Source organism: Megascapheus bottae, chromosome 29, assembly GCF_031878675.1.
Source record: "Megascapheus bottae isolate mThoBot1 chromosome 29, mThoBot2.hap1, whole genome shotgun sequence".
NCBI classification, from domain to species: Eukaryota; Metazoa; Chordata; class Mammalia; order Rodentia; family Geomyidae; genus Megascapheus; species Megascapheus bottae.
In genome coordinates, this window is record NC_143537.1 from 5942115 (window position 1) to 5963988 (window position 21874).

The 21874-nt window shown below is 41.6% G+C and overlaps 1 protein-coding gene across 4 annotated transcripts in view; it reads left to right on the forward strand.

Moving 5' to 3' along the window:
- Nucleotides 1-21874, forward strand: part of Ebf1 (EBF transcription factor 1) — a 386167-nt gene that overhangs the window by 100035 nt on the left and 264258 nt on the right. The gene's annotated exons all lie outside the window — the stretch shown is intronic.

Consider the following 21874-nt stretch of genomic DNA (forward strand, 5'->3'; position numbering starts at 1 on the left):
GAGGAAATCTTAGACCTAGGGTTCTAAGAAACAGAACTTTACTCAGAATGAATGCAAGTGATATTAGGGATGACTCTCCTAGTGACATCACTACATCAAGGGGTGACCTTCCAGGTTGAGTCACTGTGTCTACACCTGGGTTCATGTAGTCATCTGTCACAAGGTGTATGCCGTGTGTGTGTGTGTGTGTGTGTGTGTGTGTGTGTGTGTGTGTGTGTGTGTGTGTAGTGAATTTTCTAAGTTGAAAGCTCCTTCAACTACAAGGCCAAGGGGTTAAAGAAGATACTGGTGGCTTGCTTGCTGAGTTTGGTCAAAGCCACGCTTCACAGCAATCTAATACTATTTCCAAGCTTTCTCATTGTCTTGCCTTGGTGGGGAAGTGAAATTAAGGGGGTCATTTAGTCATTTAATTTGGTGTCAAGTGCGGGGAGATGGAGATGTGGCTGGGTTCTGAGACATGGCCAACTGCAGGAAAGGAAGTAAGAAAGGAGGGACCACTGGGGTTGTCATGTCTTCCTCATACCTGTTCCTCTTGGACAGGAGTTTTGACCAAGGTGTGGGAGCCTATGTGAGCCTTAAAGAGGAGAGTTCTAATGGCTCACCTGTCTTCTCATCAGCCTTGGCAATAGACTGAGGTTATTTCTCCTGAAAGGTCAAAGCCACAGAAGGCAAATCAGAAGCACTGCCTTTTTATCTCCCTGGGTTAGGTGTACTTCTTGAGATTTTTTCTGTCCCATAGGTTTGCTAGAAGTTGAAATTTTTTTTCACTCAGATTTGTGTAATTCCTTAATCCATTCGGATTGGAATCTAAGACTGAGTTTGTTCCTAGGCTGAACTCTTTTTTTTTTTTTTTCTGGTTTGTGATCATGGTTCTCAAGTTACACTTAAAAGACCAGACATATAGACAGGAGCCTTGGTGAGTTGCCTTACACAGTACAAGGTACTTTCTCCTTATGCAGAACTTTTAGGATGAGGAAGACTGGTCCCTTTTCTCAGGTCAGAAAAGAAGGCTCAGAGTAGTTCAAGAGCTTGTCATTTTTCCACTTGGGAATCTGCCTCTGGGTATTTATTCTTCTATATCCCCCCCCCCGCACTATCTATATGATATTTCCCACTAATATGGTGTTCTCTGTGAATAGGATTTTTATCTTTATTTTTGGCTAGGAAACACTGAGACTTTATGAAACTTTCTCGCTGGTAATCTATCGATTTAGTCACTTAGGCCAGATAGAAGCAGACACCGCTTTGTGGGTCATGCCCAACTCCTAACAAGTCTAAAGGAAACAACAGGCCTCTTGATATACCCCTTAGAGGAGATAAATCCTATAAAATTACATTTCAGCAGCAAAATAGACAAGCACAGTAATTTTGGTGTGAAACATGCAAAGTCTTATTTACTGAACACCTCACGATGCTGTTCCCAGATGTCTTTTTAAAGAAATTTTTAGTTACAGGCGGAGGAACTGAAAACCAGGAATATAATTGGTAAGAAACGTAAATCTGTCCAAAGAAAACAATTACAACAACTTGATGAGATATATATTTTCTCAGCATCAGCATAAAATGAAAAAAAATTGTGATCCAGAAAATGGTATGTAAGTAAATAAACTTTAATTGGTTTGACAATGCCCTTTTCCCTGGCTGTGCCAAGAACCTTAGCAATATAATGACATAGTTTGAGGCAGACATGTGGTTTCCATTAAGAAAGACTTGTGATTGACTGAGTTCATGAGGCATGTCAGAAAAAACACATCAATGTCTTCATAAGAAGGGAAGAGAAATGGATCTAAATGTATTTATAACTTCACAAGATATACATTCATAAATAGTCTCCAAAGGGCATGCATTTCTTTAATTCAGATGGAAAATCATTAGAGAAAACCACTGGGGGCCTTTTGACCCTCTCCTCACGCCAGTGAGTAACTGGCTTTTAGGTAAAAAGAGTTACCTTACTTTGCCCTACAAGGATTTACAGAAGGAAAATGCTGAGGAAAGTTGGAGATGAATAAGCTGTTGCTTCAGAGGCTTAGATATCCCCACCCTGCCATGATTCCTTTTAAATGACTTTACCATTAACAGAAAGATTGTTCAGAACCATTCTCTCAGCCCCATGTGGCGAATCATGCGCTTCTATTCCCCTCTCCTCCCTTCCCCCATCTCAACTTTTTTTTTTTCCTTAATGGAAGAGGAAATGGGGATTGGAGAAGTTAGTAAATCGCTGAAGGTCTTAATTTAAAAAGTGTGGCAAAAAAGAGAGAAAGTTAGCGTGAGCAGGCAATTCACCACTAGGTTGTGTAAATAGCCGCGCTCCACAGGTACTGGACAGAACTGATGGAGAAGTTTGAGTCTGCAGTGCAGAAGAAGAAACCAGCTGGGCTGGGAAAGGGCAAGCCTCCTCCAAGAACATTTTAAACCCAAACCCAATGACTTGCTGTAATTACCTAAAGTGACTACAGTATTGCATAGTTTATTTTCTGCTTTTGCATAAATACTTTTAAGATGACAAACAGTTTTAAGTCTGCCAAGGACTGTCATCTTTTGGCACTGTTAACATCTCAGGCTTGATATATTTTCTTGACACTAGAACAATTGTATGTGTGTGGGGTGTGTGTGTGTGTGTGTGTGTGTGTGTGCGCGTGTGTGCTTGTCTTGAAAAACATTTCATCAGGAAGTAGTGTCGAAACATGTGGTAGTGTTTTAAAAAAAGGCTATCTTTGCAAAAGCATCTCTTGCATAAAATAGGAGATTTATTTAATTAAAAAAAACAGTGGCTTTGCTTCTTCAATGAACTGTCTGAAGATGTTCTTGTGAGTGGTTCCAATATTTTTTTAAGCAACCATCTGGTATATGCAAAATATTGTCATCTGAAATGAAATGAAACAGTGGTCTGTGATACCATCAATAATAAAATTAACAATGAATAATAACCACTATTTATTCAGGGCTCAGAAAGCACTGGGCTCTGCTCTGTGCATTGTGTTTATTTAATACTCTTTTTAGGACCAGGAGGTTGGGGCTGTTAACCCTGTTTTACAGAAGGAGAAATGAAGATTCAATCGTAAATTGTCTGGGATTATAGACATAGGTAGTAAATAGCAGATTGGAGGTTTCTAACCGCCGCGCCATGTCATTCTTTCTGTAAAGACTGGATGTGAGGGCATTTGAACAGGACTCGTGACAGCGGCTCAGGGTTGGGACTGGTTTGTGGAGGAGTTCTTATGCATCTTGCGATCAATTGGCTTATCAGTGCCAAGGGAAATGGAAATGGATAGGTTTCATTGGGATTAGCCACGTCTAGAGTTAGATTATCTCTGACACGGAAACTAACAAAATAAAGAGCTTTGAAGGAGCCCGCTTATAGAAGCTGAGCCATTCTGCTCTTAGCCTGCTCTGTCTCTGGAGTGCTTATACGGGTATCTGAGCTACACGCTGCTCTGCTGCTCCCACTCAGTCACTGTGGGTTGTCATGGACATGAGAATCCCTTCTGTCATGCCTCTATGAAATAAAATGAAACCAACACCCCAAACTTTACTTTTGACAGAGCTGAGATTGCTGAATGCGAGCTTAGATCCCAGGGAATCCTGGGTTGTCCCACAGCGCGTTCTGTCTCCAGTGGAAGAGCCCCTTCAGGGAGCCGTGGAATCTTTTTCTGTGCACATTACACTGTTCCATCTGTGCTTTAACGGCACCCCATCGCGTCTAGCTAGCTTGGAAGCATTTCTGGTCTGTATCGGGAGGGTTGGTGCTTTTGCTTCTTCTAAGCTTCCTGACCCATCTCTTCCTTGGCCTGCCACAGCTCCGCCCCTTCTGCTTGCTCGTCTAGCTCTCCTGTGTCACTCAGATTTTCCATCTTGTATTCTAGAAGGTTTCCCGTTGTTTCATTCCTCCTCAGGCTCTCTCCTGAGCCCGTGTCATCTAGCGCTTTGCACAGACCATGGAGTTTCCTGTTACACCTTGCCAGGAAAGATCAGTAGTAAACAGATGATGTCTGCTAGGAAGGAGGGAGGGAGTTGTGGCACGTTTTGGGTGCTGTTGTAATGAATAAATATGTCCTGAATGAGTGAACACATGAATGAATGGCTGTGATCCGCACTTGACCTCTTACAGAGCCTTCCATCATGAGACACGGAGTAAGAGGTTCAAGTGTCAGGACCATGGCTGCTAATCCTGTTCCCTGGGCTCTCAGACACTCAGCAATCAAGACCCCGAGCCACGCACAAAGGGGAGACTTGAGGAAGAAATGCGACAGTCGCCCCCCTCTCCCCCAACCCCCCTCCCCCTCCCCACTGGGTGTCTATCCACCTACATTAGAGGAGGTGGTGTGGTTTTAATTGCAGTGTATTATGGCAATCACTAAGTGACTGAGCACTTGTCTGAGGCTTTTCCAAGAGCTCATGGCCACTTGTATCCATCATTGGACATGAAGAGAGTTATGTCTGCTCTTTGGTCTGACGAGAAAGGCCTGTCATCTGGATGAGAATCAGCTTGTCTCCAGCAGTTGGCACTCAGGCCCCACTGTGAATTTCTTTACAAACCAAGCAGCCTAGCTTACTGCTCCAGGGGATGGAGGTGAAGCCTCTCAGAAAGTCTTCCTCCTCTCATTAATTTGTCCCTTTCTGTTTGTCAGAAATAAGAAAAGCATGGCTACTTTGGAGGCTGAGATTTGAGGATCAGGATTCAAAGCCAGCCTAGGCAGAAAAGCCTGTGGGACTATTACCTCCAACTAATTACCCAAAAGCCAGAAGTGAAGTTCTGGTTCCAGTGGCAGAGTGAGTGTCAGCCTTGAGCAAAAAAGCTAAGGGACAACATCTAAATCCTGGGTTCAAGGCCCAGTTTTGGCATGGGGAGGAGGGGTGGGTGAAGATTCAGGCTACAGCTATCTAGCTGCTGTGCTGTTTTGGGTTGGAGGGAGTACACACACACACACACACACACAGTGTGACTCAAAGGCCATGAAGCCCACTGGACATTTCAACCATGTCTCTTTGGTACAAAGAAGGGGGCCTAATTCTGTGGTTGGCAATGCCAGAGGCTGCCAGAGGAAGTCCAGAAAGCTGAAGGGGTTTCTTGGAATTGTCCAGGAGGCAGGTTCAATTACAGGTGCCAGCTGCTGACCCAGGTAGAGAGAGAAGGCCCCTTCAAAGATGCAAAATTAGCTTTTTTTCTTCCCACTGTTGATCTGCCCTCCGCATTTCCCTCAAGTCTGGGATGGGAAGGGAGAAATGGAGTAAAAACATCACAAGCCAGTCAGTCTCTGTTGAGTCAGCCAAGAGCGCCCTGAATGGTCAATGCCTGCCTCCATGCTCATGCCACGTTGTCACTGGCTTGCTCTGGGAGGCAGACCTAGAAGATCAACGGAGTTCTTCCTTCAAAGACAGGCTGGGAAGTGGGTCAGAGGGGCCCACTGGTTGCAAGTAACAGAAACTGACACTTGACAATCGAAGCAAAGAGAAAGGGATTTGTGAAAGAGATCGTGGGGGTGGGTGGTGGCTGAGAAATCGGAGAAGAGTTGAAAGATGAGGTACTGGGTGGAAGAGGATGTCAGGCAGTGGTGAGGAGCGGGGTCATGAGAGGTCAGGCTCAGGACCCTTGCTAGTCCAAGTCCTGACTCCTCAAGTTTTGGTCTCCAGGCAGGGGTGAGGTTTGCCAGGCCCCGTGGGAGTTCTACCACCCTGAAGAATGGACTGGGACAATTCTTGAAAGGAAGCGTACAGTTACAATGAGAAAGGGAAGGTCCAGGCAAGGAAAATGGACACACATCGCCAGGCTGGGTCAGGTCCTCCGTAGAGGAGCTCACAGGTTTCTTTGGTCTTTGTGAGCATAGACATTCATTCATTCATTTCTTCATTCACTGTATCTACCTTGAGTCAGGCGATGTGCTAAACACTGGAAGGCCAGAGTTAAATCCCTCACGTGCAGTGAGGTGGTGAGCACTGGCTGCCTTCCCCTCAGGGCTGCCCTGCGGAGTCCCAGGGACACCATTCCTCGTCCCTGTGTCCCCATGCAGACAGTTGTAGCCCAACTTCCAGTCGTGGCAGCCACTGCTGCTCGCAACTTTATTATTTTTTTCTCTAAGTATGCACCCAAACAGTTTGCTATCCATTACATTCCAATGCGTTCATGTGCTTTCTGAAGTCTTCTTTAGTTTGCCTGCGCAGATGTCTGGGTAGTGATTCCTGGCTCAATTTTCAGGCTCCCGTGGCCCCGTGGTGCTTCTGTGTTCAGGAGACAAGTAACTGGGAGAAAGCACAGAAAGTACAGAAAGCACTGTGTACCCGGTGGTGCTGGCAGTCGTCTGGTCTTCTCTTCATTCTTCCTTCTGTCAAATGCAGTAATCCTGTCCCACCCCTGATCTCCATTGGGTTGTTGTGAGACCATGGATCTTCAAAGATGTTGAAAGTGTTTTCCCAGCTCAAGGGAGTATCCAGATCCTATGGCTTTAGGGTACAGGATTGAGCACAAGCTAAGCGAGGAGACACAGATAATAATCCAAGAGATTACTCCATCGGATCCAGTGTTTATTCGAGTCTAGACACTTGGCCAAACTTCACCCGTGTTGCTTCACGCAGTGTCCACCCCAGCCTATTAGGTGACAGTAATGCCATCTCCATCTTTAAAATTATTTTTTAAGGTGATCTTTAGTTCCAATTCAACAAGCAATGTTAATTGATGGGTATACTACATCTTCATCAGTGTCACCCCTGCCACCATTCTCTTTCAGTCTCACCCATCACCTCAAATTACCTGGTTCCAACGTCACACTGGATATTGTGATTGCATTCCCCGCAACTCCTTTCTCCATTCTTCCCCTTGACCACATATGTGTTTTAACTTCCTGCTATTCATTTTGTGACACTGTAAGTTAGTTGTTTGAAGGGCTATCTTTACTTGACATAGAGAAACTTGAGACTATGAAATTGCAATGCCTTGTCCAAGGGAACAGGATGGATGGAAGGAAAGCCCACGTTTGAATAAAACTCTGTTTATTTTGTCTTCCTAATGAAACCAATAAATAGTCTTCTTGTAACTGCTTGTGATCCTTTAGATCCCCTAATTCTGGGGTTAGAAGTATTCCCTGGTGAGAACAAGATGGATGCCAAAGTCAGTCTCAACATTCAGATTTGTCTCCTGTACTTCCTAGCTATGTGATCTGAGATGTATTTATTCTTCATGACCTTTAGGTACTTTATTATGGAATGGAAACCACTATGGTCTCTTATTGACAAGATTGTTTAGAAGAAGCACATTTGAAAGGTTGTAATAATAATCATTTTTTAATTGGATGTTGAATGAATTGTCAGACTGGGGTGTAGGTGACTATGACACAAGTCTATCTAGCAAGTCCAGTGACATGACAGAGATTAAATTCTCAGGGATCTTTTTCTTGCTATCCCCAGCTTCCCCACATGAGTGCTTCTGACTTTGTCTGGTCCCCAGATCTATTTGATTTGGTCTGCTGTACATCCTCCAAAAAAATCTGAAAATTCTATCACGTTGGCTTTTGATGCCAGAAAATGAGGTGTCACTATCAAATCTATTTATGTGACTTTTCTGACAAAACTAGAGAATGTGTAATCACAGGCTCACTTGCTTGCCTGTCATCCACCCACTGAGACTGATCATAATAGCTACTTTCTGTTACAGGGAGGTGCAACTCTTCCACACATTCCTGTAGAAGTTTGAGTTCAGGATCCTGCCCCAGAGCCACCAGTCAGCTTGGGAGGGCTAAGGAATAGATAAAAAAGTAGATAGATAAGTAGGTAGATGGATGGATGGATGGATAGAGATACAGAAATAGATATGGACAAATATGTGTGTGTGTGTGTGTGTGTGTGTGTGTGCGCGTGCGTGCGTGCGTGTGCACATGCGTGCGCACACGGCTACCTGGGTACTATCCCTGAGCTTTTTCACTCAAGGCTACCACTCTACCACTTGAGGCATAGCTCTATTTTGCCTTTGGCTGGTTATTTTGAGATGAGTGTCTTATAGACTTTCCTGCCTGGGGTGGCTTTGCACTACAAATGCTCAGACCTCAGTTTCTTGAATAGCTAGGATTACAGGCGTCAGCCACTGGCACACAGCCGATATGATATTTTTAATTAAAAAAAAAATCTGTCCTGGCATTTTGCCTGTTCTTCTACCTGCAATACTATGTAGTCGGAAGTAGCCTACAGCTACTGTCCCACTGCAGAGATAAAAAGGAAAACTAGAGAGAAAAGGGATGGGAAACATGTTGTATCTTAATTAATCTGTGGGAGGAGCCGAGCCGAGAGAGACAGGCTGGCTTGCAGCTTAGCATTTATCACGTCATTGCCCCCTGACCTGAGGGCCCCTGCTGGACAGAAGAGCTAGGCTGCTGGGAATGGCCTTGCTGATGGACCATTCCAGGGGAAAGTGGTTATTGATGAAGGGACTTAAGTGGTGTTCGAGAACATCAGCCCTTGAACTAATGCTCTGGGTCTCTGCTGCACCCACCATCTCTGGGGAATCGTGAGACACATTCCTACACATTGTTGGACTCATGAGGTTCTGGGCTTCTGTGGGTGTAAATTAAGGAGTCGTTCCTCCTTCCTTCTCTCTCCTCTTCTCCCTGGGAGTTAGAAATCTTTCTTCTCAGGTCTTCTGAGCTTAAACACGGAGGCTAATTTTCGTGGCTTTACTACCCATCCTGGACGTTAGCTTTGGTGTAGTTAATGGACCCTTAGGAGCTGTTAGAGGAGCCTAAAAAAGTCCAGGGTAAATGAAGTATGAAACCCAGGGCATCAGAAACTTATACAGGCTCACGCCTGTAATCCTACATATCCAGGAGGCTGAGATCTCAGGATCAAAGCCAACCGGGACACGAAAGTCTGTGTGAGTTTCTTATCTCCAGTTAACCACTGGAAAACTAGAAGTGGTGCTGTGGCTCGAAGTGGTAGAATGAAAAAGCTCAGGGACAGTGCCCAGGCCTTGAGTTCAAACCTCATGATGACAAAAAAAAAGGAAGAATGAAGGAAAGAAAGAAAGAAAATATCAGTTCTTTGTGAACATCATAGTAGCCAGTTTTCAAGCCAAGTGAAAAAGTTAACAGTTATGATTGTTATGGTTGCTGTATTATCATTAGAAGATTTGGAGACCAACTCTCAACGAAAGCAGCGAAGGATGGAGTTTAGAGTGGATGTCTTCCCTCCACCACCTTTTTTTTTGTGATTACAGGTGTGATTTATTAAATTCATGGGAAAGCAACTCCTAACTAAAGAGTTAAAATATTACAGCAGTCACCAGCATTTAGTCTTTCTTGGTTTTGTTGGATTTTTATTCAAAGGGACATAGTTTTGTGTTTCTTTATTTGGTTACCCATACAAAAGCTTGTAGGGTGAGACTCAACCCAAAGTACTGAAATACCCTCAGATACTTATTTTTAAAAACCATGCCCTAGAACCTGTTCATATTCTAGGTTTTGATTGAGCTTGTCCCATTGTCTTGGGATTTGATCCTCCCTCCCTCTCTCCCTCCCTCCTTCCCTCTTTTCCTCCCATGTTTTAGCATTCACTTTCCAAATTAAAATATATGTTTCTTATTTCCGTTGATTTTCCAATGGAGAATGAAATCGATAGGGAGTCTTAGTCCTCTAGTCAATAATCTTTGATACATTTACCTAAAAGGACATTCTTCATGTGCTTGCATCCACATAGTAATTAAATGGCCCCTCCAACAGTATTGAAGGTAGGTTGTTTTTGATCTTATTGTTAATTAGTTCAGGTTTGTCCTGTGGCTTCCCATCATTATATACTCAATACTACTCCAGAGAACATCCTCCTGATCCTAGAAAAAAGATGCTCTGCTTCCACTCGTGGGTGCATGGGCTTCAGGCTATATCCTCAATCAGTCGTATTGGAAATACAAAGTTGATCATATTTTCAGAGTTTGGTCAGGGATGGGTGGCTCTTCAAAGCTGTGTACACACAAAACTTTTACACACATTCTTGGGATGTCTTGGTTCTTTCTTCTTTCATCCTCAGGTTGCTTAGTATTTCAACCCAAATGAAATGTCTGTCTGGCTTTGTTGTTGTTGTTGTTTTTCCCCCAAGGCCTCCTGCCCAAGGAAGCCTTGGTGTTACTTAACCATTGTCATTTGGATGAAATGAAGAATGGTTGCTTTTCTGATTGAGAGTTCTTCATGGAGTTGAGAAAGAAACAGTGAACATCTTGGATGCCGGGGGCCTTTTAGATGAGGGGGGTACATGAGGACAGGTGTCAGGGGTGACAGGGCCTGCTTCAGCTTCTCCTCATGAAGTGGCAGATCAGTGCCCAGCAGGAGGATCCAATCAGAAGGACTTTCATAGTTCCCAACTGTTTATGTTGGATTTCCTTCCAGGCTAATTCTGGTAAATACACAGGATGCTGGATGGAAGTTTGGCCCTTATTAGACCACAATATAGATCTTTTCCTTTAAATGCCAGTGGGAATCTAGTTCTCCGATTCAAGGGATCATGGATATTTTAAGTTATTTTTAGCTATGGAAGCACTTGGAAAAACAGCAAGCTGTGATTGCAATGGAAAAATCCAAGTATAGCAAAAAATAATCAGACTGTGAATTTCTTGTCAATAGGGATTTATTACTACTTATCCAAGAAGTATTTATCAAATATCTTTAATATGTCAAGCAATAAGATGGAGTTATGGCCCTGAGGTAGTTTGTGTTATTTTGTTAATCTTCATATTCCTACTGCCTAACAGTGTCTGACATGAACTAATTCTTCCATAAATGATTGCTAATTTAAATACAAAAGATTACCCACTGTATCCTCCTCTGTTTATAAGCTTTGATCAGTTTGTGCCATTCAGCCTTATGTTGCAAAGAATAACATTCACAAGGAATTGTAGCAGTTAATATTTATTTAATAAATGTCACATAGTTTACATTCATTAGCTTATGGTCTCAGGGCATTTACCTGTTTGACCTCAGATTTGTAAGGATATTTTCAGGTATGTTTTAAAATCGATGTCCTTTTTCTTAAAAATGGAGTTTCAATTAATTTGTGACTTGGGCTAGGAAGCTGTAAATTGTTTTGAATGCTATTTTCTAAGCCCTAGACAGATGACTAATACCCATGTGTATATCTCATTTTAGTCAAGGAGTTTGCCCTCACACTGGTTCTGTTTTTGGAACCATTTAGGCACGTAGTATGCCTTCATGCAGGTTCTGTTGTCTGAACTAGATACAACTTAAAAATTATATAATCAGGTGCTTCATCTGGGAAGTCTTGAATCAAGTATGGTAGGTTTTTTTCCACTAATGATTTGAAGTTGTTATATAACATTGTTTTGTTATATGTGCCTGCAAGACTTTTTTCTAAACTTAATTTTGTTTTGTAGTAAGATTCTAGCATCCATATTTTGATGAAATAATTAAAACAATAGCAATTGTCTATGTAATTTTTTCAAAGTAACCATAGCTTCTTGAACTCTTTTGCTAAGAGCAGCTCATGGATTACGTTATATATACAACAATAACAACATAAAACCTTTGAAAGTACAGGACTTACAGTACTTGCACATTTATAAAGTATTTTTAAATTAATTTTTAATGAGTTTTAATATTTTAATATTGTACTGATCTTAAGAAAGTTGTTCTTGTTCTGGGCATTAGTGTACAATATTATTTTATGGGATAACGTTTAATTAAAATACATTAATTTATGTGTGGGTTCATTAGCTTTACCCCTAAAGCAGAGAGAACCTCTACATGACTTTATGAAAAATGTAGATGAAGGTTTTGGCATCACTAATGAAGTTAAATTAGAATATGTAAAAAATACATGGGTTTACTTTCCTAACTTTTATAGGAAAGAATCTTAAAGTGTTGATTCAAAATACAAATAATCAAGTGTAGTTTTCAGCAAAAAGATTCAACTCCCATGAGTTTAACAACCTTTTGTTTTCCTAATTTCCAATGGCTTTATTAGGTTTTACCTGATTTGTTCTTGTCCCAAGAAGTTTTCTCTTGTTTCTGTAATTCCTGGAGTCATTTGATGCAAGAATATTGTAGTGATTTTTTCTGTTTAACATTTGGAAATAGTTAACTGCCCTCAGTCACTCCGGCCCACTTTGAATATTGATGTAACAAATGAGAAACACCTTATTGAACAGTACATGTTCTTTGCTGATTTTGCTTAACCCTAACTTAGATTTTACGCTCCTCCGGTTTGGGGCCTCGTTTCTGAACTTTTGCTTCAGTTCTGAACATCCTTCATATTTTAAAAATTAACATTGATATAGCCTTAACCTTATTGTTATGGAACTAATTACCTTATTTCTCTCTCTTAAAAAATGTTCAGTCAGTCCCAGCTGCCTAATGGATAAGGAATTGGTCTTCTTAAAATAAAAAAATTGTTTAATTCTCTCAATTTGAACAAGAAGAAAAAAAAAGGAGAAGGATTGACACAGTCCAGCTTTTCAGTTGTACCGAAATGTTCTACATAACAGTGCACAAACACCTTTTGTTTTAAGGATCTTGTTTGTCGTGGAGAGAACTTCAATCGAGTCTTGTTTTTCTGTTTTCCAACAGAAAAGAAAACAGTCTCAGAATGCCCGCGAGTGGGAACTGCCCTGAGATATTTGTTTTCTCCTTCTCCCTTTGTTAGTTATTTATATTCACACGTCTTCACTTTACTACATTCCTTAGTAAACAGCTTGCAGGGGGTTGATGTTTGTTAATGAACTGTCAATAAACACATGTTCTCCCGACTTCTTTAAAAAAAGAAAAGAAAAAGACTATTTTGGGGGGCAAGTGAGCTGGTTTCCAATTCTTGTTCACGCCATGGAGACAGAGAGAGGAGTCTTGGCTGAGACCCCGGGCCTCGGAGCTGGGCACAGCTCACAGGCACGTGGTAGAGCCACAGTCCTGGTACAAGTGGGGAAGGGAAGTGGCAGATTTCCATGGAGAAGGTGCCAGCAGCTATTAGGAAGAAGTCGGGAAGTGTTTGGAAACAGAGCTGCCAGCATTCCCAACAAAGCTGGAGGAGGAGAGTCTCCAAAGAACAAAAGGCAAAGAACAACACACACTCAGGGCCAGGACTGTGCCCTGTGGCGGGTAACTCCTAATCATATCTTTGTGGGAATAAATGGAGTGTGCTCATTTTCTTGTCTTTCTCTTGTTCTTATTTTTTCCTTGGCTCTTCTCTCTGTAGACAAATATATCCAGTGGAATGTCTGATGGAGTTCCTCTGATTCTTGGTCATTTGAAAAAAAAATCAACTTTTTTTTTTTTTGGTCTTGTTTTTTTTTTTTTTTTTTTTTTTCCTACAGTGATCCAAACCAGTGATACCTGGGTACCCTAAAGGAGACACAGCCTGCCTTTGTGCTGTTGGCATAGACCTACACTACAATGAACACGAGAAACTTAGAACTCCCTTTAACCATAGCTGTTTATAATTCAATTGGTATTATTCCTACCCTCTATTCATCTGGAAACAAATTGTCCCAAGAGCAACTATTTCAGAGATTTGTATTTTGGAGGGAAAAAAAAAAGTTGAATTTTCCAGGATCCTGATCTTCCCCTCCCCCCCCAAAAAATTTCCTGCATTGTTAGGGAAGAAAAGTCTAGTCTAACTCACAAATGCATCCTTATTCTCATGTATATTTGATACTGGCCCCAGTCTAATCTGATAAAGTGCACTTTGCCTGTGGTGTCTTACAATAAGCTGGCTGCATTAGTGCCGGGAAAAATCAATACCGATTTATAATTTACCATCGCAAAAACCTATCACTTTTTATGACCCTCCATCCCGGCTCATTAATATTACATTAAAACACACACACCCACTGCAACAGGGCGGGGGATTGTAAGCTTGTCAGGTTTACGGCCATAAAGAAACCTTTAATTGGGCTTAGTTTGGGAATTCAAGCAGATTTTTGTCTATTTGTTTTATTTTTAATGTACGATGTTTACCTTGGTGGATTTATTTTTTTTTAAAAGGATGCATAATAACCCTATCCATTTCTCTGAAATGAAAGCAAGAAATGAATATCCCAGAAATTTTGACATATACTTTCACATAGCTCTTAAAATACACATTTTAATAGTCTCCCAGTTGTATATTTCTATAGTCTCCACCCTTTCCCACTTTTTTTTTTCTATTGGTGTGCCTGTGGGGCTTTTTGTATGTGCCTGAACATTCCAATGAATGGTATTTCTCTTATCTTTTTGGTTTGTCACAATTGATATTTATTCCCCCTCCCTATACCTACCCCATATCATGAAGATGCTAAATGCCATCTTCTGCATTGTCTGCCTTCCAAAGAAAAGATGCATATTTGTGTGTGGAGTTTTTTTCCCCTTTCCCAGTGAATAGAGAATATTACACTGACCCTGTTTAGAAACGGAACCATTTTCTTAGCCCTTATTCTTCTCCATCAAAGCATTCTCTGTGAGTGTGTGTGTGTGTGTGTGCGTGCGTGTGTGTGTGCACACACGCACACATGTGCAATTCTTTCACCTTAAAGATGAAAAATTAAACAATAGTCTTTCCTTAATCAAGTTCATTAGGCAAGCTTTGCCCTCATGGGTTTTAAGACTTAAAAGTCCTATATCTAAATTCTTTCCAGATAAGGTTAAAAAAAAAAGAAAAGAGAAAAAAATGATGTCACTGTTTATGTTGGCGGCAGTAAGGTGTTCTATTTATTTCATACTATTCAAGTAGCTTCCAGGGAATTTTTCTTGCTTAAAAAAAAATCATGAAGAGTCAACTTCGGGGCTGAGTTTGAGCTTCTGGTTGCATGAAAGGTGAAGGCATTCTCTCCTCTTTGAGGAAAGAGGTGAAAGGAAGGATGAAACCAAGAGCCAAGGAAAGAAAGAAGGAAAGGAAAGAAAGAAGGGTGGGGGGTGGGGCGCGGGTGGAATGCAGTGAGTTCTCAAGTGTGCAGTAGACCCACACCATGCAGCAAATGCACGTCGTGATTGGGGTTTTAAAAGACGTCCGCCTGGCCCCTGACTGACAGGGCCCTATTGATTTTGTAGGTTTCTGCCGTCATCGGTTTCCAGCCTCGCAGCGGCCACATGTCGGGGGTCAGGGCACACCGGGGCGCAGTGAGCCAGCCCTCACCACTTCCCAGAGTGAAGGGCTGCTGAAAGAAAATCAATCATGTCATAAGTGAGAAGCATCAAAAATTTCTCCCCCTGTATGGCCAAGGCCCATCAGTCTGTCTCCACTCAGTAGCTAAGGTTAGGCATCTGTCAAGTCAGACTAGGTGAAAAGTATTAGACATGTCTGTTAACCCGTGGGTAGACTGAATGCAGCGAGGCTATCTCTGGCAATCCAGAGTGACAAGGTTGGCATTTCCTTGCTTGATTTTTTTTTTATGGAGCCGGAAGTACCCATCTCTCTCCTTTTTAGCCTCTGCAATGTGTCTCCTCTCTCCTCCCTTCTTCTTGAGTCCTGAGATCCTGTTTATTTATAACTGGTCAGCGTCAAAATGGTTTCTTTCCCTAAGAGATCAGTGCGGTTGCCTTTTTACCTAGCACGTTGTATCTTTCCCTGAATGAAGCAGATTTTTTTTTTCTTTTTTAAGCCACTCCTTTCCCATCTTGCTTTGGAAACACACATGCCAAGGACAAGTTTACTTGTGAAATTAATCATGCACCTTATGCAGTAGAGATTTTATCGATGACACTGTCCAAGTGTCTGAAACTGATGGGTTGCTAAATTTTCTTCCCAGTTCAACTAATTGGGGGAACAGAGGGTTCCCCCCGCCTCAGTTCTCTAGAGAAATGATCAGGATTGTGCTGTTCATTTTGAAATACTTCCTGCCAGTTTCTTAGACCCAGAACTTATATAATGAGATGAGATAGTCTAGTGAAAAGAAACAGTATGCAGAAGAGTCTGCAGCGGGGACCTTCTGGTTCTGAATTTGATAATCTGCAATGGCAGAATAGATTTTGATTAATCTAGCATAGATTATGTATTCGGTTCATCATTAAGTTTCAAGCGAACAATTTTCATGTCCCCTCCTGGTTTGTTGGTGACCTGGTCCTCAGAATGTTGCACTGTCTGTGTGGTTCATGTCTGCAAAGTGCCTCTGCTTTGTTTTTGTTTTTGTTTTTGTTTTCAGCTGTGTCTTCGTTGGCTGCTAGTTGCTGTCATTTTAAAACTCGTTTGAAATCTCTTGATAAAAAGCTGCCACGAGAAACCCCACAGTAGGAGTTTTTTTGGTAGTTAGAGCTAAAATTCTCTTTCCAGGCTTGGGATGAACAATCCAGAAATAGTAGAGGAACCTCAAAATGAATCAAACTGAGAGCTGTGTTGTATAACTTTCCACACCTACATTGACATTCGCTGCCTGAACCAAGATGTATACTCACTGATAAATATTTCAGCTCTCTATGCCTTGGTGATTACACTGGCCATTCCATACGGATAAAAAGACAAAATGTTTCTTTAATCAGTCCTGTGATGTGAGACCGTTAAGGTAATAGTGCTTGAAACTATTAGAATCTCAAAGATATTGACTGGCTTGGCTTGGGCCTGGCGATAATAATTACATTTTTAGGTTACATTTTATGGGTTTATACTAGTTATTTTAACATAAAAGAAATTGCTGTCCAGAATTTTAAAAGAGGGGGGAATGATTTGGTAGAAATTCTCAGCAGTCTGGACATCAGGGCCTGCTAATACATGATCTAATTGTGATCAATACTTTCTTTTCTAGTTTCTGTAATGACGAGACCTTGGCAATAAAAACACTACCATCTTTTTGAAATCCACAGAATGATAAATGACCCAGGGTAACTGGGGAGGGGGGAGAGGTTGTGTAGTGTATTTTACATTTCCAGTGATTTATTATGGGTTTGCACACATAGCTTGTGTGAAATCGAGCTCAGGGAAAAGAGGAAAAATACCCAACAAAGAAATCCATTTTGCCTAAAATGCCTAGGTTCAAGTCCCATTACCACTGATATGAGCTAAGTAGTCTCATTGAGAGGCTTAGCAGCCCTTGAGTATTTAGATTCCTTTTGTAACATTACAGGAAAGGGGAAGAAAGCAACAATGAACCACTACTTTGCTATGTATGAATGGCTAGGTCAGCCTAGCTCATATGTGACATAAAAAGGGCCAATTTGATTCTGTCTTGACAATAAATGAAAGCTTGGCTTTGAAGGTACTCTTAGCTGGGTCTGTTTCCTTTCTGAGCAGTCTATTGGGCTGGCTCTGGGAAGCAGGTTATTTCAGGTGTAAGAGAGGAAATCTGTTCATTTCGTTAACTATTAGAGATTCAACTTCCTCTGCTGTAAAGCGAAGTCCAATCATGCCAGACCTCTTTGACCCATATGGGGTACGTTGCTGTCCTAATCAAACCCAGCTGTTCACTCAGGCTCGCCAGGTAATGCTTTCTGAGGAAGCCCAGTAGAGATTTGTGAATACTGTAGTATAAAAATGTGAAAAATGTGTCTACAGGAGCGCCTTTCAATTCCCACCCCGATTGTTTATGTCCAACTATGTTTCTCATGTGGCGGTGGTTAAGTCACTCCATCTTTCCAGTTTTGACTTCCATGTATAAGTTGCCTGTGACATTTTTGCTTCAGGCTAACACTTAGCATATACTATTACAGATGCCTGAAATCTCTCAGCCTTTCCCTGTTTACTTTTCATTTTTCTTCCTTTCTATGGTACCTGCTCATTCCTTTTCTCTTTCCTCCTTTTCTTCCATTTCATATCTCCCCCTTTCTTTTCTCTCTCTCTCTCTCTCTCTCTCTCTCTCTCTCTCTCTCTCTCTCTCTCTCTCTCTCTCTCCCTCCCTCCCTCCCTCCCTCCCTCCCTCTCTCTCTCTCTCTCTCTCTCTCTCTCTCTCATCCTTACAAAACCCTATACTCTTCTGTTCTAAAGAATTGGAAGAAAGCACATTTACAGCATTAGGTCATTAGGATCAACATGATGTCCTTTGTGGAGTTTACCACTCCTGATTATCCCCTTTTAGCCAGAAAACATCTCATTTCCTTCCACAGCAAAGTGGACAGTATGCACTAAGTGTGAGACTTAGGACTCAAATTTCAATGTGTGTGTGTGTGTGTGTGTGTGTGTGTGTGTGTGTGTTTTGTTATTGATTTAGTTAGGAAATCAGAAGGAGATACAGGAGGTATAACAGCACAAGTTCCTACATAATACCATGAATTGTGTCTTTTCTCTTGAATCAGGCTTGGGACCAAAAGAAGCAGTGTTTTTCCCCAGGAGTATCTAATTGGTCCTATCAGATTTCCCACAGTGACTTTCCCTACCAACGTCTTAATGCACTATAAGTGAGCCTCACTGGTGACCAGAGCTGATGAGGCCTTTGAACATTAAACAGTACCCATTAGTCAAGGTCCCTGCACTAGCATCTTAGGATGGCATTCTCTTCTAAGTGTTCCATTAATTCATATAAGGGATGGGTGTCTGTCACCCTTTGAGCAGGACAGAGGCACATCCAAGACCCTTGGTTAGTGTTTTTTTTTGTTCCATTCTAAAAACATGTTCCCAGCAACCTGCTTTAGCCCTTGAGAAACAATAAATGTTAATGGTTCCAGTGAAGTCTTTGTCAGCTCCCAGGTCAGGGATCTTGAAAGTCTCAAATAGGAATTTACAAAATACTCTTCAGAGCCATTATAGTCTTTTGGATAAATAGTTTTCGTTTTAAAACATTTTTTGTAATACACACCTTTTAAAGTGTTCTAAATACGTATTTTTACAATTGATGGTGACAGCTCTTTAAAGAGCCATTATTGTCTGTCAGGGTGGTGTGTGTGCTTGTGTACGCACGTGTGTGCATGCATGTGTGTAGTGTGTGTCTATAAGAATCCCCGTCTCCAACAAGTAATATTTTCCCCTTAACGAATAAACCCCTGAATGTTTTATGTAAAGCAATTGAAATTTGGGCATATCATCAAAGTAATACAGCTCAGAGTTGAGAATTTTTGCACGGCCTCTCAAGTAGCAATTGAGAAATTCCAGGATGTGAAAGATCAGAAATTCTGGCTATGTTTACTTGAGGCTGTGAACATAGGTTACCAAAAGTTTGGATGATTTTTGTCAGACGTTCTGCCTCAAGCCTGCATTTAAAAAAAAGACAAGCCTTTGATTTTATTGGGCTCTGTGAGCCACAGGCTGTCACCCAATCACAGAGTGCTAGAAACAGTCGGAATAGAATAACTGCTTGTTGGTTTATTTAAACTTATTGAATGTATCACTGTACTTGGATTAGAGATATAAAGAAAATAAGTTATATTCTAAGCATGCAGTGCTTAGAATATACTTACACTGGCAAATTCTACAGTGGAAGGGAGGCATATATGAATAAGAGTCTACAGAATGCTTTAGGAACAGCAATTTAGCTGCACGTTTCTTCAGGGTAGCCAAGACTTGAGCATGCTGGGTCACATGGGAAGGACCAAAGTGACAGTGACCACTAGCTAGCACTGTAACTATTAAGAATTGCTATCTGGGTACCAGTGTTCATGCTTGCTATCCACCGGAGTCAGGAGGCTGAGATGGAAGGGTGAAGTCAGCACACATAGACTAATCTTCGAGACTTTTATTTATAATTAACCAGCAAAAATTGAGAAGTAGAGGCATGGCTCAAGTGGTAGAGTGCTACTCAGAACAGAAAAAGCCAAGCAAGAGCAAGAGGGCCGAAGTTCAAGGTCCAGTTCTAGATACAAACTGTTAAAGCTTTCATGGGATACTTAGCTAAGAATTAATGTATGAATTACTTTTTACTTAAAAGGATATATATATATAAAATCTCATTCAACCAAGAAATGTTCACTGCATGCTTTATGCTAATAACTTGGGGGTATAATGATAATAGGGGCTATTTTTTTGGAATCGGGTTAAGGGTTCTGGAGTTTGAATATTACATTTAAAAATTACATACAAAAAATGGGAAGTGTATAATGGGATAAGCTCATAAATGGAAGGGCTTCACATGTTTTAGCTGATTTGTTCGACTTACCTAATAGATGGAAAAGGTATTTAGGGTAGCTTAGAACTGGTCAAGGAACTACAGGAAAGTCCCAAAGAAAATGGTGAAGGAAGGATGGGAATTGAGCAGAGGAAAGGGTGAGGGTAGATTGTGAAGATGTAGCAGGGTATTTTAGCACAAGAAACAGGAGATTAAGAGGGAAGGAAGAAACAGAAAACTGGAAGGAGGCATCAAGGAGGTAGCGGGCCATGTGTTGACCCTGTAGGTGATGGAGGGGTCTTAAGAGTTGGTTCTCAGTCAGCTGGAAAGCTTAGAGGACTTCGCACCAAACCCTCCCAATTTATCTGTCCTCCCTCTTTAACTAGATACACCAGGTCTGCCAGCACTTTCTTAGTGAAAACCTAAAGTGATTGCAACATGAAATTCTTTTTTTTTTTTTTAAATTCCTGAATGACTTCTATGTCAAGTCCATTAACAAGATATTCAAGTTGACCTTGATTCATAAAGATGTAATTTTGGAACAGATCCATTTACCTCATTAAAGACCTGCTTTGGTAACCCCAGTGCTACATTCTGTTGTCTAGGTAGGTGACAATTGCAGACCCAGGCAGACATGACAGTGTGCATGCTTCACGGGAAGGGTGAATGCCAGGCAGCAGAGCCTTGAGTGACAAGATACCCAGCTGTGCAGGTGAAAGACAGGGAGGGAGGGAGGGAGAGTAGCTGTGAATGCAGATGGAATAGCTGGACTAGACAATGCCCTGTCACTGATAAGCACCTTCCCAGAAAGGTCATCAGCCATCATGGAAAGCCAGCTCTTACACCTTGGCTTTCCTGTAAGCTGAAGTTTCCTTCACCTCTTAGAAGAGCCTGTGTGAGGGGAAGATGAAAAGATCCCAGTACATATCATCAAGATAATTAATAAGGGAAGGAATACTTTGTTATCCATAGCCTCCAAAGTTGTCACCAGTCCATAATCATCTTTATCTGTGGTCTTTCATGGATGGATTCTCAGCATTTACTCAAGATGGAGGAAGAGGAGATGCCCAGGGACAAAACTCTTAATGCATTGGTTGCTAGATATTTGAGAGGGACCGCAAGAAAAAATAAAATTCTCATGTTTACATCTCTTCAGGCTTTGGGATCACTAGTTATTTCTTTACTTGTGATCTGTGGGTTGTTTTTCCATGTCAGTTCCATTCTTCGACTCTAAGAGGGAACCACTGAAAATTCATATGGATGATCCCAAGCTTGATACCAGAAAATGGATTTTACTTATGTGTGCTTAAGTGACGTCTACATTCCCTCTCTTAGCCGTTCAGTGAAAAAAAATCTGTTTTTTTTTTTCTTTTAAAGTAAAAACCGTATTTCTTTGTCTACACAGAGCCAGAATTCACAGACCCTCCCTGGACAGGCCATTTCCCTGAGTCAGATGAGTATAAGGGCAATGATTTTCTACTTCTCAGCCTTTGTCACTGAAGCACTTTCTAGATAGAAACTCGCTGCCTTTGCAAGAATGAAGCTAAGCATTGTCATGAGCATGTGCAAATAGATGTGCCCGCATTTCATTCTTCCACAGACAGGTTTTGAGCCCACCACAAAAGCACTTAGCCTCAGAGTAAATCAAAGATGACAAAACGTATCAGGTCCCCCCCGTTTTGTATCGTCACCCCCCTGTGTATCTGCAAGGACCAGAATAATAAGAAGTGCCTGTAATCTACTTCCTAGTGTTTGACCGGGCCCCCCCACCCGGGGGGAACCTCCCTGTAAGGATAACCTCAGGAAAGACTCTGCTTCTAAAAACTACTCTTGTGGTCTCAGGGTTGTAACCTCCCTCACTCCCATTCTCCTCCCTACACTCAGCTCAGAGGCTCTTGGAGAGTTGCTTTTTCCTTTCCGTGTTGAGGAGAATTTTATATTCCCAGAGTCACGTTGGGT